The sequence below is a fragment of the Schistocerca cancellata genome, chromosome 7 (assembly GCF_023864275.1).
Source record: "Schistocerca cancellata isolate TAMUIC-IGC-003103 chromosome 7, iqSchCanc2.1, whole genome shotgun sequence".
Taxonomy (NCBI): domain Eukaryota; kingdom Metazoa; phylum Arthropoda; class Insecta; order Orthoptera; family Acrididae; genus Schistocerca; species Schistocerca cancellata.
The window spans coordinates 7,346,454-7,361,140 of record NC_064632.1 but is presented as its reverse complement, the minus strand read 5'-3'; positions in this window follow the sequence as shown (position 1 = coordinate 7,361,140).

Here is a 14,687-nt window from a genome sequence, read left to right as displayed (position 1 = left end):
TGTGTGTGATGTCCTTAGGTTAGTTAGGTTTAAGTAGTTCTAAGTTCTAGGGGACTGATGACGTCAGAAGTTAAGTCCCATAGTGCTGATAACCATTTGAACAATTTTTTTTTTCTGTAGCGGAAATATCGCACCCGTGTCGGAAACTCAAGATGATTTCTACAATCACCTTTTCACCGTTGCGGACTGAGTGCTGGGTGCATCACTAAAGACATCCTCACACGGGACGAGGCAGCTAACGTTGAGGAGGACGCGGACATGCGGCCCAGTCAGAGACGGCGCAGTCGGCGCACGTGATCTGTGCTCCCAGCGCTCTCCAGCTGCTTCATTTGGCTCGCAAAACACAGAATCGTTACGATAACGGCCGCTCGTAAAAATCTGAATTCGTTTTTTATATTTAATTTTTTTATGAGTCATCAGTATTTTGACTGTTCTGATGCGGCCCACCACGAATTTCTCTCCTGGGCTCACCTTTCCATTTAAGACTAGCACCCTGCGTCCTCAAATTTGTGCTGGATGTATTCTAATCTCTGTTTTCTTCTAAAGTTTTTACCCTCTACAGCACCCTATACTACCATTGAAGTTATCCCCTGACGCCTTAACAGATGCCTGATCATTCTGTCTCATCTTCTTGTTAGTGTTTTCCATATACAGTGATGTCCAAAATGAATGCAACAGACGGAAATTTTGGAAAGCTGAGTTTGTTTTGCAGCGAAACAGTTGAAACAGATGACATTAAAGTAGATGTAATGCAAAGAATGCAGAACGTAAACAACTGCAACACACATAACGGCAGTCAAAAATTTTCTTAGCATTTGCATCTTAACGTACTGCATGCCTATTCCGATACCTGGTCAAATCGGGATTCATATGTGAAAAGAACATTGACCCACTGTTCGACTGTCCAGGTGGTGTGTTGATCCATCTCATGTTGAAACAGCGACTCCCATTCTTCCCACAGAGCTGCTCGCAAGTCCTGGAGAGTGGTTGGTGGATGCTGACTTGATGCAACCTGTCTCCCTAGTGCATCCTAGACGTGATCTAAGGGATTGAAATCTGGATGCCACGCAATGCGTGCAGTATCGTCCCTTTCCAAGAAAACATTAACCACCGCTGCTGTAAGAGGTCGAGCATTATCGTCCATCAACATGAAGTCTGGGCCCACAGCACCTCGCAACAACCGCACATGAAGCCACAAGATCTCGTCACGATATCTGACAGTAGTTAAATCTCGCCTATTCAACCGCACAATTTCTTAAAGAGGTGTTCCAGCGTGAACATTATCACTACCGACACTATTAGGGCTCCTCCTCGATATCGACCTCTTTCGCAATGTTTGAGTCCCGAAATCGTGTTCCTCGTTTCCTCTAGATGCGAATCCGTCCGTAATCACTCTCCAGGTCAAATCGGGACTCATCTGTGAAAAGAACATTGGCCCACTGTACGACTGTCCAGGTGGTATGTTGATTACTCCGCTTTAGACGTTCGTTTCAGTGAAGGCTTTTCAGAGGTAGGTACTCATACTGCAGGTCTCCGAGAACACAGACCACTCTGCCTAAGCCTTCCGTACACCGTTTATCTCAATAGAAAATATTCAGTGGATGCTGCGATGTCAGATGCCAGCTGCCGTGCACAACTAAGGCTGTATCGTCGTGCCCTTACGCTCAGATAAGAGCACTCTCTCTCCGATTTCAGACACGGTCGAGCCTGCCCTGGTCTTCGTTCTACAGTTTCTGTCTCTATAAACTGTCGCTACATACGAGAAACAACACAACGAATCACAATAAGCCATCGGGCCACATCGATTGGCGGTTATCCTGCTTCCATTCTTCAAGTGGCCTTCCACCGCAGAATGTCTGGTATGCGTCTTCTTCTTGCCATACTGCACCGTCTGTGGCTGTGTACACAAAAATTGCTCTGAGCACTATGGAACTTAACATCTGAGGTCATCAGTCCCCTAGAACTTAGAACTACTTAAACCTAACTAACCTAAGGACATCACACACATTCATGCCCGAGGCAGGATTCGAACCTGCGAGCGTAGCGGTCGCGCGGTTGCTGACTGTAGCGCCATCCCGGCCACCACTGTGTACACAGCAATCGTGAATGTGGGAATAAACTGCAATCAGAACCTAACTTGATAGGTGCCCTGAAGTCATCGTCGGTGTGTTTGTCCGTTGACCGGAATGCCAACTTCCGTACAGAACACGATCGTACGGACATGTGATGGCAGTTTCCTGAATTAGACACACAACGGAGAAGTAGCAGTTTGTTGGTTTAATATTTGACACAAGTGTATTTCTTTCCTCGCCGGTTCTGTGGAGAGCTCCCTCATTCCTTACGTTATACATCCATCTAATTTTCAACATTCTTCTGTAGAACCACATCTCAAAGGCTTCGATTTTCTTCTGCTCTCATTTCCCCACAGTGGCATTTCTCACTATTATACAATGCTGCGCTCCAAATATACATTCCGAAAAACTTCCTCCACAAGTACCTATATATGGTACTAGCAGGCTTCTCTGGCTCTCGGGCAGAAATGCCTTTCTCGCCAGTACTAGTCTGCGTTTTAGGAAATCCTTCCTCCATCCGTCATAGGCTATTCTGCTGCCTAGGTAGCAGACTTCCCTAATTTCGTCTACATCGAGATCACCATCTCCTGGCTGTTCCCTTTCTTGTTGCTTCTCATTTCATTCGCCTTTCTACGATTTAATCTCAGTCCATACTCCGTACTCATTAAAATGTTCATTCCACTGAACAGATCCTCCATTCTTCTTCACTTTCACTGAAATCTCATCACTGCATCTTATCGTTGATGTCCCTTCACCCTCAATTTTAATCCCATTTCCGAAACTTTCTTTTATTTCCCCCAATTCTTCTTCGACATATAGTCTGATTTGATTTTGATTGGCTTTGATTTATTACTCATTTAGAGACCTGTTGTCTTACATTTTATAACAGATTGTTCATTTTACAGCTTTTCATACAAAACATATTCCATCCTACAAACAGCAGTTAGTGTTTTCAGCAATTACAACGAACGTGATCCTAAATTAAATATAGATTATAAATTGAAAGAAAAACAGAAAAATATCCAGATTTTAACAAGATATTATCATAGATGATAGGAAAGAGTTGGATAGGAAGAGAGAGAGAGAAATATTATCCTACCTGAGCCAGACTGGTCTGAAAGCGTCAAAACTACTTCGAGCCTTGCAGTCCCGGTTCGCAGCAATTTAATTTACGGATTGATATTTCTAAACAGTATTTGCAAAAACATTATAACTGTTTTGTACGTTGTAGAAATCGCTGTCGTGTGTGAGCGTAAAGCATGTTATTTCTTGGGGTTATTAATTAACCCTCGTATTATGTGTCATGAATTTTATCTTTAGCCTTACTTATGTACTAAGTGTTTAGTTACAAGTGTTACATCCCAACAGCGGTATAATGACCCCGGGATGGATTTGCCTGCTGTTTATACTTAAGTTAGAACACTGTTTTGTTATACGGTCGTCTCTGTCTGTATTCGTCGCGTAATGTCAGTCAGACATCATCAGCGATTTTATTTATTGTCTCCCACTCGTCTTAGTCTCTTATTGCCCGTATCATATCATTGTCGTACTGCGTTGGTATCTGGTGTGCTGCTCTGTATCGTTGACAGTGAAAATATACGTGTTCTGTGGTTCTATGTTCCTCACATGTACAAATAGCACACTGGCTGCGGCCTATGCCGTGCAAGTGCGCAGAGTAAAGGCCGTGACCTGTCAGAAAGTGAACCATACCGCGGCTGGGATTGATATGGTCCAGTCTAAGGCGATCCCTGATGTTCAGGAAGAACTGATATACCCGACAGCCCTCATCGCTTAACTCCCATTCCCTTTGCCAGCTATCCACTCGCCATTTAACGAGTTGGCGCTTCCCAGTGATCCCCTGTCCGGTACTCTCGATTACGTTACCCTGCCTCCCCCTCCTCAGCCAGAACACTGCAGCCCGAAACCGACTTGTTATCTCGATAGAGGAGGTTCCCAGCACCACGCAGACCGTGATTCTACTGACGTGATGTTGAAAGCTACTGACGACCTTACCAGGGCAATTCCCGGCCCTCGCCGCATGAGGTTCCTACTCGCGACGAGATGTACTCGGTGGGCCTATGCACTGGCTGCAAGACAGACCATAGGCTCAATGAGCGCACTACGCTGCGTTCTCGCTGTGTGTAATGGTGCACTGAAGTGTGTTATGTTGACATGGCCAGCCTGTCCATGACATTGGCAGCTCTGTTAGCCTTTGTTCTAGTATCGTCCTCAAAGGACAGTATTCGTGAGTTGCACACCAAGATATCGTGCTTTCCGTTTTCTGCGGGTGGTGTGTCGTGCGGTTTTACGGTTGGATTACTTTGTAGTGTTCCTTTGAGTAGTATGTAAGCTGTTCTGTGTAGAGCCATCTGAACTGTATTGTGCTTCCACCAATGGCTGATGCTTGTGAGCAGCTTTGTCGACCGCTGTTCGAGTTGCGCTCTTGAGTCGGCGGAGACCACCTCAGGGGGTCATCTGCGTATGCTATCACCCCGCTTAGTCCGCCGCGGTAGCTGAGTGGTCAGCGTGACAGAGTGTCAATCCTAAGGGCCCGGGTTCGATTCCCGACTGGGTCGGAGATTTTCTCCGCTCAGGGACTGAGTGTTGTGTTGTCCTAATCATCATCATTTCATCCCCATCGACGCGCAGGTCGCCGAAGTGGCGTCAAATCGAAAGATCTGCACCAGGCGAACGGTCTACCCGACGGGAGGCCCTAGCCACACGACATTTCCATTATCACCCCGTTCGCACTGTTATCCACATCCCAGTTGATGTAGGAGGGGTTCAAAGGCGATATCCCATATATCCCAAAAGGTGTGGTCACAAATTGACCCTTGATGGCAGTCTTTGGAGATTCTTTTAGTCACTTTCTGACTTCCCACGCGCTGTTCAACCACCCAGTTTCTACATTAGTCCGAGAGGCTATCGCAGAGGGCCTTATATACTTGCACCTCTCTGAGACTTGCAAAAATTGCTGGCCACCTAAAATTATTAAAGGCTCCCTAATTTCTTTAAGAATACCAACTGCGTATTTGCTTTGTATGTTTTTAACAGCGGTTAGCACCTTATTTAGAGCATCGTCCATAGATTTTCCCTCCCTGAAACCGAATTGGTGTCGCCTAATGCCAACGAGCTCTCTGCGATTGTAAGCGATGGCACAGAAGTCGTGCCTAGACCTTGGTCAAGGTCTTAATTAAGCATATCGGTCTGTACATTTTTGGATCTGATTTCTTAATTTGACGACATTTTCTGTTTTCCATACGGGAGGTATCCGTCCCAGGCGTAGCGCTTCATTGAGTAGATCCGTCAGGTATATAAAAATGCGTGTAAGGACAATTTTCAGGGTCTCGGTATGGGTACCATCTCGCTCTAGGGCTGTTTTGTTGTTTAGTTCGGCAACCACAAGCGCGACCTCCTCACATGCAAAGGGAACAATGTCGGTACCATTTTCATAGCAAGACTTCATTACTGTTTGCTGTCCATTATGAATCTGTTCACCCGACTGTTGCTCGTCATTGGGGAGGAGTTCCGTAGAACTTCTCCATTAATCTCTTATGGTACCATCATCCCGTATCAACAATGTTAAGACTAGTGTCGTCTTCAGACGCTCGGTTTGTGTTTTGAAGGGTTCCCCCAAATGTTGGTTTGCAGCTGTTTCTCCACGTGTATATTCCAATGTTCTTCTCGTGTTTCTTGGAACTGTTGTTCCTAGCGTTGTCACGCCTCCCTGAACTGTATGAGTCTGGCATCTCTGTCCTTTGCCATTGTAGCTGTTTGATACAATTTCCGTTCGTTTCTTACTTCTTTGCGCAACCTTGTTAGGCTTCTAATCCATGGTATGTTTAACTTCCGACCAGCATCAGCGGTCGGAATTGTAGCCCTTTGTGCTTTTTGTAGTAAGTCAGTTAAAGTATGTGTTTTATACTCCACTGACACTTCAACTGCGTGCAGGGGAAAGGCCTCAATCATCTGTCTTAGTTTTGCTCAGTCTGTCTTATGAAACAGCAATCGCTGACGTCTGTACTTATGTACAGGGCTATTACAAATGATTGAAGCGATTTCATAAATTCACTGTAGCTCCATTCATTGACATATGGTCACGACACACTGCAGATACGTAGAAAAACTCATGAAGTTTTGTTCGGCTGAAGCCGCACTTCAGGTTTCTGCCGCCAGAGCGCTCGAGAGCGCAGTGAGACAAAATGGCGACAGGAGCCGAGAAAGCGTATGTCGTGCTTGAAATGCACTCACATCAGTCATTCATAACAGTGCAACGACACTTCAGGACGAAGTTCAACAAAGAGCCACGAACTGCTAACTTCATTCGGCGATGGTATGCGCGGTTTAAAGCTTCTGGATGCCTCTGTAAGGGGAAATCAACGGGTCGGCCTGCAGTGAGCGAAGAAACGGTTGAACGCGTGCGTGCAAGTTTCACGCGTAGCCCGCGGAAGTCGACGAATAAAGCAAGCAGGGAGCTAAACGTACCACAGCCGACGGTTTGGAAAATCTTACGGAAAAGGCTAAATCAGAAGCCTTACCGTTTACAATTGCTACAAGCCCTGACACCCGATGACAAAGTCAAACGCTTTGAATTTTCGGCGCGGTTGCAACAGCTCATGGAAGAGGATGCATTCAGTGCGAAACTTGTTTTCAGTGATGATGCAACAGTTTTTCTTAATGGTGAAGTGAACAGACACAATGTGCGAATTTGGGCGGTAGAGAATCCTCACGCATTCGTGCAGCAAATTCGCAATTCACCAAAAATTAACGTATTTTGTGCAATCTCACGGTTTAAAGTTTACGGCCCCTTTTTCTTCTGCGAAAAAAATGTTACAGGACACGTGTATCTGGACATGCTGGAAAATTGGCTCATGCCACAACTGGAGACCGACAGCGCCGACTTCATCTTTCAACAGGATGGTGCTCCACCGCACTTCCATCATGATGTTCGGCATTTCTTAAACAGGAGATTGGAAAACCGATGGATCGGTCGTAGTGGAGATCATGATCAGCAATTCATGTCATGGCCTCCACGCTCTCCCGACTTAACCCCATGCGATTTCTTTCTGTGGGGTTATGTGAAAGATTCAGTGTTTAAACCTCCTCTACCAAGAAACGTGCCAGAACTGCGAGCTCGCATCAACGATGCTTTCGAACTCATTGATGGGGACATGCTGCGCCGAGTGGGGGAGGAACTTGATTATCGGCTTGATGTCTGCCGAATCACTAAAGGGGCACATATCGTACATTTGTGAATGCCTAAAAAAACTTTTTGAGTTTTTGTATGTGTGCGCAAAGCATTGTGAAAATATCCCAAATAATAAAGTTATTGTAGAGCTGTGAAATCGCTTCAATCATTTGTAATAACCCTGTATATTAGTGTGATTATGCCTCCGCTCATCCTTTGTGTTCCATGTAGTCGATCTAGCATTGTGTCTGCAGCTGTTAGTAAGTTTCTTGTACTGGCATATTCGACAATGTCTCTGATGAAACTGAGCTATAATTCAACATGCGAGTAATGCGCGTATAATGGCGCAATAATCCACTTCTTGCCTTCTTGCAGGTATTCTCACTCAGCGAGAACTGTTTAGAGACTGTGTTTATGCACTACGTCAGCAAGTGTCGTAATGTGGCTGTTGCTCAGCGATTTGTATCTGGTGTGAGCTGTCTTTGCATCACACAGCGATTTACTAGAGACACAAGCATTAAACTCCCCGCTAAGTTTAGGTCCACGTCCGTGTTAAAACGCAAGACACTGGAGCAAGTAACTTGGTTTAAGCTGGCGGCAATCGCTCCAAACAATGATGGTGCGAGCCGATCCCCGGGTGTGAACATAACACGCACGTCACACGGCAGGAACAACACACCCACCAGAGCAAATAGCTCGAGCGGTTAAGCTATACCGCGACAGTCAAACATAGAGAGAAAACAAATAGAAAATGTTGATGATATTCTCGTAGACTTCCAAGCTGAATTAAAAGAAAAAAGGGTATCCTCAACAAAGACAGGAGATGTTAGACAAAGAAATTAAGGCACTTGCTCTTGGTCAGGGCAAACTCAACGAGGAATCAAGAGTGGCAAATTAAAGACTAAGAAAGCAACTTGCGGTCGCCAATGAGCCTGATGCATCGTTCGCAATTGCCGAACTAGAAGCGGAAATCAAGACACTCAGGACAGAGACTTACAAACTCTGAATGAAAATGCTAAATGTTCCAACGTATGCTGCTTCAGCTTCCAGTCCTCGTGTTAATAAAACCGAAAAACTAAATGCTTAGAAAAATTCAGACAGTGAAGGCAAACAAAACAGGTGTTCTCTTTTTTAAGCCAACAAACTATCAGGACACAAAGGTGGTACGAGATACATTGACTAAAATGTTTAAAGCATCTCAGGACAAAATCAATAAATAAAGGGGATTATATCAATACCAAACACAGTGATTATCGAAACTGAGACGAAGACGGATGCCATGGAAATCGTAGAGAAAACATTGCCGCTAAAGGACATCAGAGGCGAAGACGCCCGAAAAAGGGACCACTAATGGCAATTTCGGACAAGGATTTCAAGGAGATTAACCTCAGCGAGGACGTCATCAGAGGAATGTTTGACTCTGAAATGAAGCTTAAGTTCAAAGGAGGACCGAAACACAAGCGTACAGTGAACAACATTATGTAGGTTAGCCCTCCAATACGGTATGTCCTAATGCAAAGAGAACGGGTATTTCAAAGCACTCAGGCTAAAAAACATCATAAGGGTGCAGCAAGCCTACACCTGCCATAACATAGGACACCCCCAGTTAAGTGCTGTAGGCAAGACGTAGCAGTCTGATACAAATATTCCAAACCGGGTCACATCCAACCCGATTGTAGTGAAAAGGCTGTTGGATGCATACCATGCATGTACAGAAACCGTACTTGCAACTAAGCAGGAACACAGGGCACAGTTATCAAAAGTATGTCTACTAAGAGCACGACATGTCACGATTACTTTCATTCCACATATCTCGACGGAGCATACGACGACATTCATCGCCGGGAACACAAGTCTTCAGCTACCAGGGCGAGGTCATGTCGCTGAGCAGTTACATGGGGGCAACAAATGGACTTCCTCCCAGAGACGAACGTTGATACTGAAATCCTCCCGTCACTGGTTGCCAGGGACGCGGTTCATTGTCATTACTTACAGACAACGGAACACATCGACCTACTGTGCATGCAAGGTGCCATAAACTATAAGATATCCAGGCATCTAAAACATGAAATGTACGAATGGGTACCATGCAGACGTTCTTACTGTTCAGAATAGAAAAATTATAAATAGAATTAGTAAGTAATGACTGTGGAAAGCGTAGACATCAAAAACAAGAATAAAACGAACTTAAAGATATGTGCACCACCAACTACACAGCTCAATAAAATTGCAGATACCCAAGGGTATAAAAACCACAGTGACAGAACACAAACATGACAAACCGAAACGCAACAGGGTATACAAATCAGTGACGTTCATCTCAGGGTGGTTCACAAACGCAAATAACTCAGCACACTGTATCACAGCCCATGATGATGAACAGCAAGGAAGGAAAAAAAGTGAAAACTTGAGGGTTCCAAAAGAACGAAAACAGGTAGTCAACCCATCCCAACCAGATAAGCTCGAATGTAAATAAGAATACGTCACAAAACAAGAAATACAGACAAAACACACTCTCAGCACAAGCAGACAGCGAAGGAACGATCAGGCCCAGACAAAGAACACAGGACTTGGGGAACAGACTACATTTTAAGAAAATATGCGGCTTTTGAGGCTAGAAAACAGGCACACCTGCCAAAGAGCATTGCGACTTGTGACTATAAATGGCAAATCAGAAGGTGCCACAATCTGCTATCTGACGATCGGGCAAACAGGTAGACTTTTGCATGGATCAGCTAATATACCGAAAGACATTAAAGAACTGACTCCTTTACTATACGAAACTTGCACTACAAGGGGTTAAAAGATCATACTAGAAAATGTATACAAAGACTTTGCGAGGGCCCACGGACGAGTATACTTCGCTTACAGTAAAGAGGGATCTAAATGTTTTGTGTATTATACGCGACGTCCATGAATCTCACAAAACTGAATGCAAAAAATCAGGCACTAGTTGATGTAGAGCTACCTAAACTATTGGATGAAGTGCATGCGGACGAGGTCTGCTAGCAAGAACCCTACATCATGAACAGCAAAGTAGGAGGCTTAAACCACGAACTAACCATCGGAACAGGTACATCCAATTCGAAGGCTGCGATCGTTGTCACAAATCGAAACTTAACAGTTACGCACATAGTGCATCTGTATACCGAACACCTCGCAGCAATAGAAATACTGGATGAAGGCAAGGAGTGGATTATTGCGTCATTATACGCGCAGTACTCGCTCTGCATTATTTCCGTAATCGTTTCTTCGATGTTTGGACTGAAAATGAATGGCGAAAGACTAAATCCCAGTCCTCTTCTTTTTTATTTTTTGAGTCACTCAGTCATCAGTCTACTGACTGGTTTGATGCGGCCCGCCACGAATTCCTCTCCTGTGCCAACCTCTCCATTTCAGAGTAGCGTTTGCAACCTACGTCGTCATTTATTTGCTGGATGTACTCCATTCTCTGTCTTCCTCTACAGTTTTTGCCCTCTACAGCTCCCTCTAATACCATGGAAGTCATCCCCTGATGTCTAAACAGACGTCCTACCACCCTGTCCCTTCTCCTTATCAGTGTTTTCCACACATATTCTTTTCGTCTCCGATTTTGCGCAGAACCTCTTCATTCCTCATCTTACCAGTCCACCTAATTTTCAACATTTATATACAGCACCACGTCTCAAATTCTTTGATTCTGTTCCGGTTTCCCCTCGGTCCGTGTTTCACTACAAATACAACGTACATTCTCAGAAATTTCTTCTTCAAACTAAGAGCTATGTTTAGTACCAATACACTTCTCTTGGCCAGAGATGCCCTTTTTACCATTGCTAGTGTGCTTTTGATTTCATCGTTCTCCGTCCATCATTGGTTATTTTGCTGCCTAGGTAGTAGAAGTCCTTCATTTAATTCTTGACCGTGAAACCTGATGTTACGTCTCATTTCTGCTACTTCTCATCACTTTCGTCTTTCTTCGATTTACTCTCAGTCCATATTCTGTACTCATTAGAGTGTTCATTCCACTCAGCGGATCACGTAGTTCTTCTGCACTTTGAATCATGCAAGGAATATCACCTGCCAATCGTATCATTGATATCCTTTCACCTTGAGCCTTAATTCCACTGCCGACACTTTCTCTTATTTCCATAATTGCTTCTTCGATGTACAGATTGAACAGTATGGGCGAAAGACTACATCCCTGTCTTACAGGCTTTTTAATTTGACCACTTCGTTCTTGGTCGTACACTCTTATTGTTTCCTCTTGCCCTTTGTACTTACTGTACATTACCCATCTCTCCCTATAGCTTACTGCTATTTTTCCAGAATTTTTTAAATCTTGTACCGTTTTAAATTGTCGAACGCTTTTTCCACGTCGGCAACTAATATGAACGTGTCTTGACTCTTCTTTAATCTTGCTCCATTATCAACCGTAACATCAGAATCGCCTCTCTGGTGCCTTTACCTTTCCTGATTAGATTAGATTAGATTAGATTAATACTAGTTCCATGGATCATGAATACGATATTTCGTAATGATGTGGAACGAGTCAAATTTTCCAATACATGACATAATTAAGTTAATTTAACAACATACTTAAGTTAATATAACAACTTTTTTCTTTTTTTGTGTTTCTTATTTTTATTTTTTATATTTTATTTTTTTAATATCTTTTTTTTGTTTTTTTTTTAATTTATATCTAAAAATTCCTCTATGAAGTAGAAGGAGTTGTCATTCAGAAATTCTTTTAATTTCTTCTTAAATACTTGTTGGTTATCTGTCAGACTTTTGATACTATTTGGTAAGTGACCAAAGACTTTAGTGCCAGTATAATTCACCCCTTTCTGTGCCAAAGTTAGATTTAATCTTGAATAGTGAAGATCATCCTTTCTCCTAGTATTGTAGTTATGCACACTGCTATTACTTTTGAATTGGGTTTGGTTGTTAATAACAAATTTCATAAGAGAGTATAGATACTGAGAAGCTACTGTGAATATCCCTAGATCCTTAAATAAATGTCTGCAGGATGATCTTGGGTGGACTCCAGCTATTATTCTGATTACACGCTTTTGTGAAATAAATACTTTATTCCTCAGTGATGAATTACCCCAAAATATGATGCCATAAGAAAGCAACGAGTGAAAATAAGCGTAGTAAGCTAATTTACTAAGATGTTTATCACCAAAATTTGCAATGACCCTTATTGCATAAGTAGCTGAACTCAAACGTTTCAGCAGATCATCAATGTGTTTCTTCCAACTTAATCGCTCATCAATGGACACACCTAAAAATTTTGAATATTCTACCTTAGCTATATGCTTGTGATTAAGGTCTATATTTATTAATGGCGTCATACCATTCACTGTATGGAACTGTATGTACTGTGTCTTATCAAAATTCAGTGAGAGTCCATTTACAAGGAACCACTTAGTAATTTTCTGAAAGACAGTATTGACAATTTCATGAGTTAATTCTTGTTTGACAGGTGTGATTACTATACTTGTACCATCAGCAAAGAGAACTAACTTTGCCTCTTCATGAATATAGAATGGCAAGTCATTAATATATAATAAGAACAACAAAGGACCCAAGACTGACCCTTGTGGAACCCCATTCTTGATAGTTCCCCAGTTTGAGGAATGTGCTGATCTTTGAAGCCAAACTGATCGTCATCTACCACATCCTTCATTTTCTTTTTCATTCTTCTGTCTATTATTTTTGTCAGCAACTTGGACGCATGAGTTATTACACTGATTGTGCGATAATTCTCGTACTTGTCGGCTCTTGCAGTCTTCGGAGTTCTGTGGATGAAGTTTTTCCGAAAGTCAGTTGGTATGTCGCCATAATCATACATTCGACACACGAACGTGAATAATTGTTTTGCTGCCACTTCCACCAATGATTTTAGAAATTCTGATGGAATGTTATCTATCCCTTCTTCTATCACATCAGACAGATCTTCCCCTCATAGAGGCCGTCAATGTACTCTTTCCAACTATCCGCTTTCTCCTCTGCATTTAACAACAGAATTCCCGTTGCACTCTTAATGTTACCATCCTTGTTTTTAATTTAACCAAAAATTGCTTTGATTTTCCTATATGCTGAGGCTGCGATTCTGCCAATCATTCCTGTTTTGATTTTTCATGCAGCAATATCGTCTTAGCTTCCCTGCGCTTCCTATTTACATCATTCCTCAGTGACTTTATTTTCGTGTTCCCGAATTTCCCTGAACATTTTTGTACTTTCTTCTTTCATTGATCAGCTAAAGTATGTCTTCTGTTAGGTATGGTTTCTTTGCAGTTACCTTCTTTCTACCTATGTTTTTCTTTCCAGCTTCTGTGATTGCCGTTTTTAGAGACGTTAATTCGTCTTCAACAGTACTGCCTACTGTAGTATGCTTTACTGCTGTATCTACAGGCTTAGAGAACTTCAAGCGTATCTCGTCATTCCTTAGTACTTCCGTATCCCACTTCTTTGTGTAAGGATTCTTCCTGACTAAACTCTTAAACTTCAGCCTACTCTTTATCACTACTAAATTCTGCTCTTGGGTACACCTTACAATCCAGTATCTGATTTCGGAATCTCTGTATGACCATGATGTAATCTACCTATAATCTTGCCACATCATCCGCCTTTTCTAAGTATACCTCTTCCTCTTGTGATTCTTGAACAGAGTATTCGCTATTACTAGCTGAAATTTATTACAGAATTCAATTAGTCCTTCTCCTCTCTCATTCCTTGTCCACAGGCCATATTCCCCTGTAACCTTTTATTCTACTCCTTCCCCCTACGCCGGCCGTGGTGGCCCAGCGGTTCTAGGCGCTGCAGTCTAGAACCGCGCGACTGCTACTGTCGCAGGTTCGAATCCTGCCTCGGGCATGGATGTGTGTGATGTCCTTAGGTTAGGTTTAAGTAGTTCTAAGTTCTATGGGGCTGATGAGCTCCGATGTTAAGTCCTATAGTGCTCAGAGCCATTTGAACCATGTAAACCTTCCCCTACGACTCCAGTCCGGTCCCTCATCACTATCAGATTTTCATCTCCCTTTAATTAGTGTACTATCTTTTCAACATCCTCATAGTCTTTCTCTATGTCCTCATCTTCAGCTTACAACGACGGCATATATACCTGAACTATAGTTGTCGGTGTTGGTTTTCTGTCGATTCTGATAAGAACAGCCCCATCACAAAACTATCCATAGCAATACTCTCTCTCCCCTACCTTCCTAATCATAACGAATCTTACTCCCGTCACAGCATTTTCTGCTGCCGATTATATTACCCTATATATTCATCTGACTATAAATCCTTGTCTTTTTTCCATTTCATGCCACTGACCCCCACTGTATCTACATCGAGCCTTACCATTTCCCTTTTGAGATTTTCTAGTTTCCCTACAATGTTCAAACTTTCGATATTCCACGCCGCAACTCATAGAACGTTAACCTTTC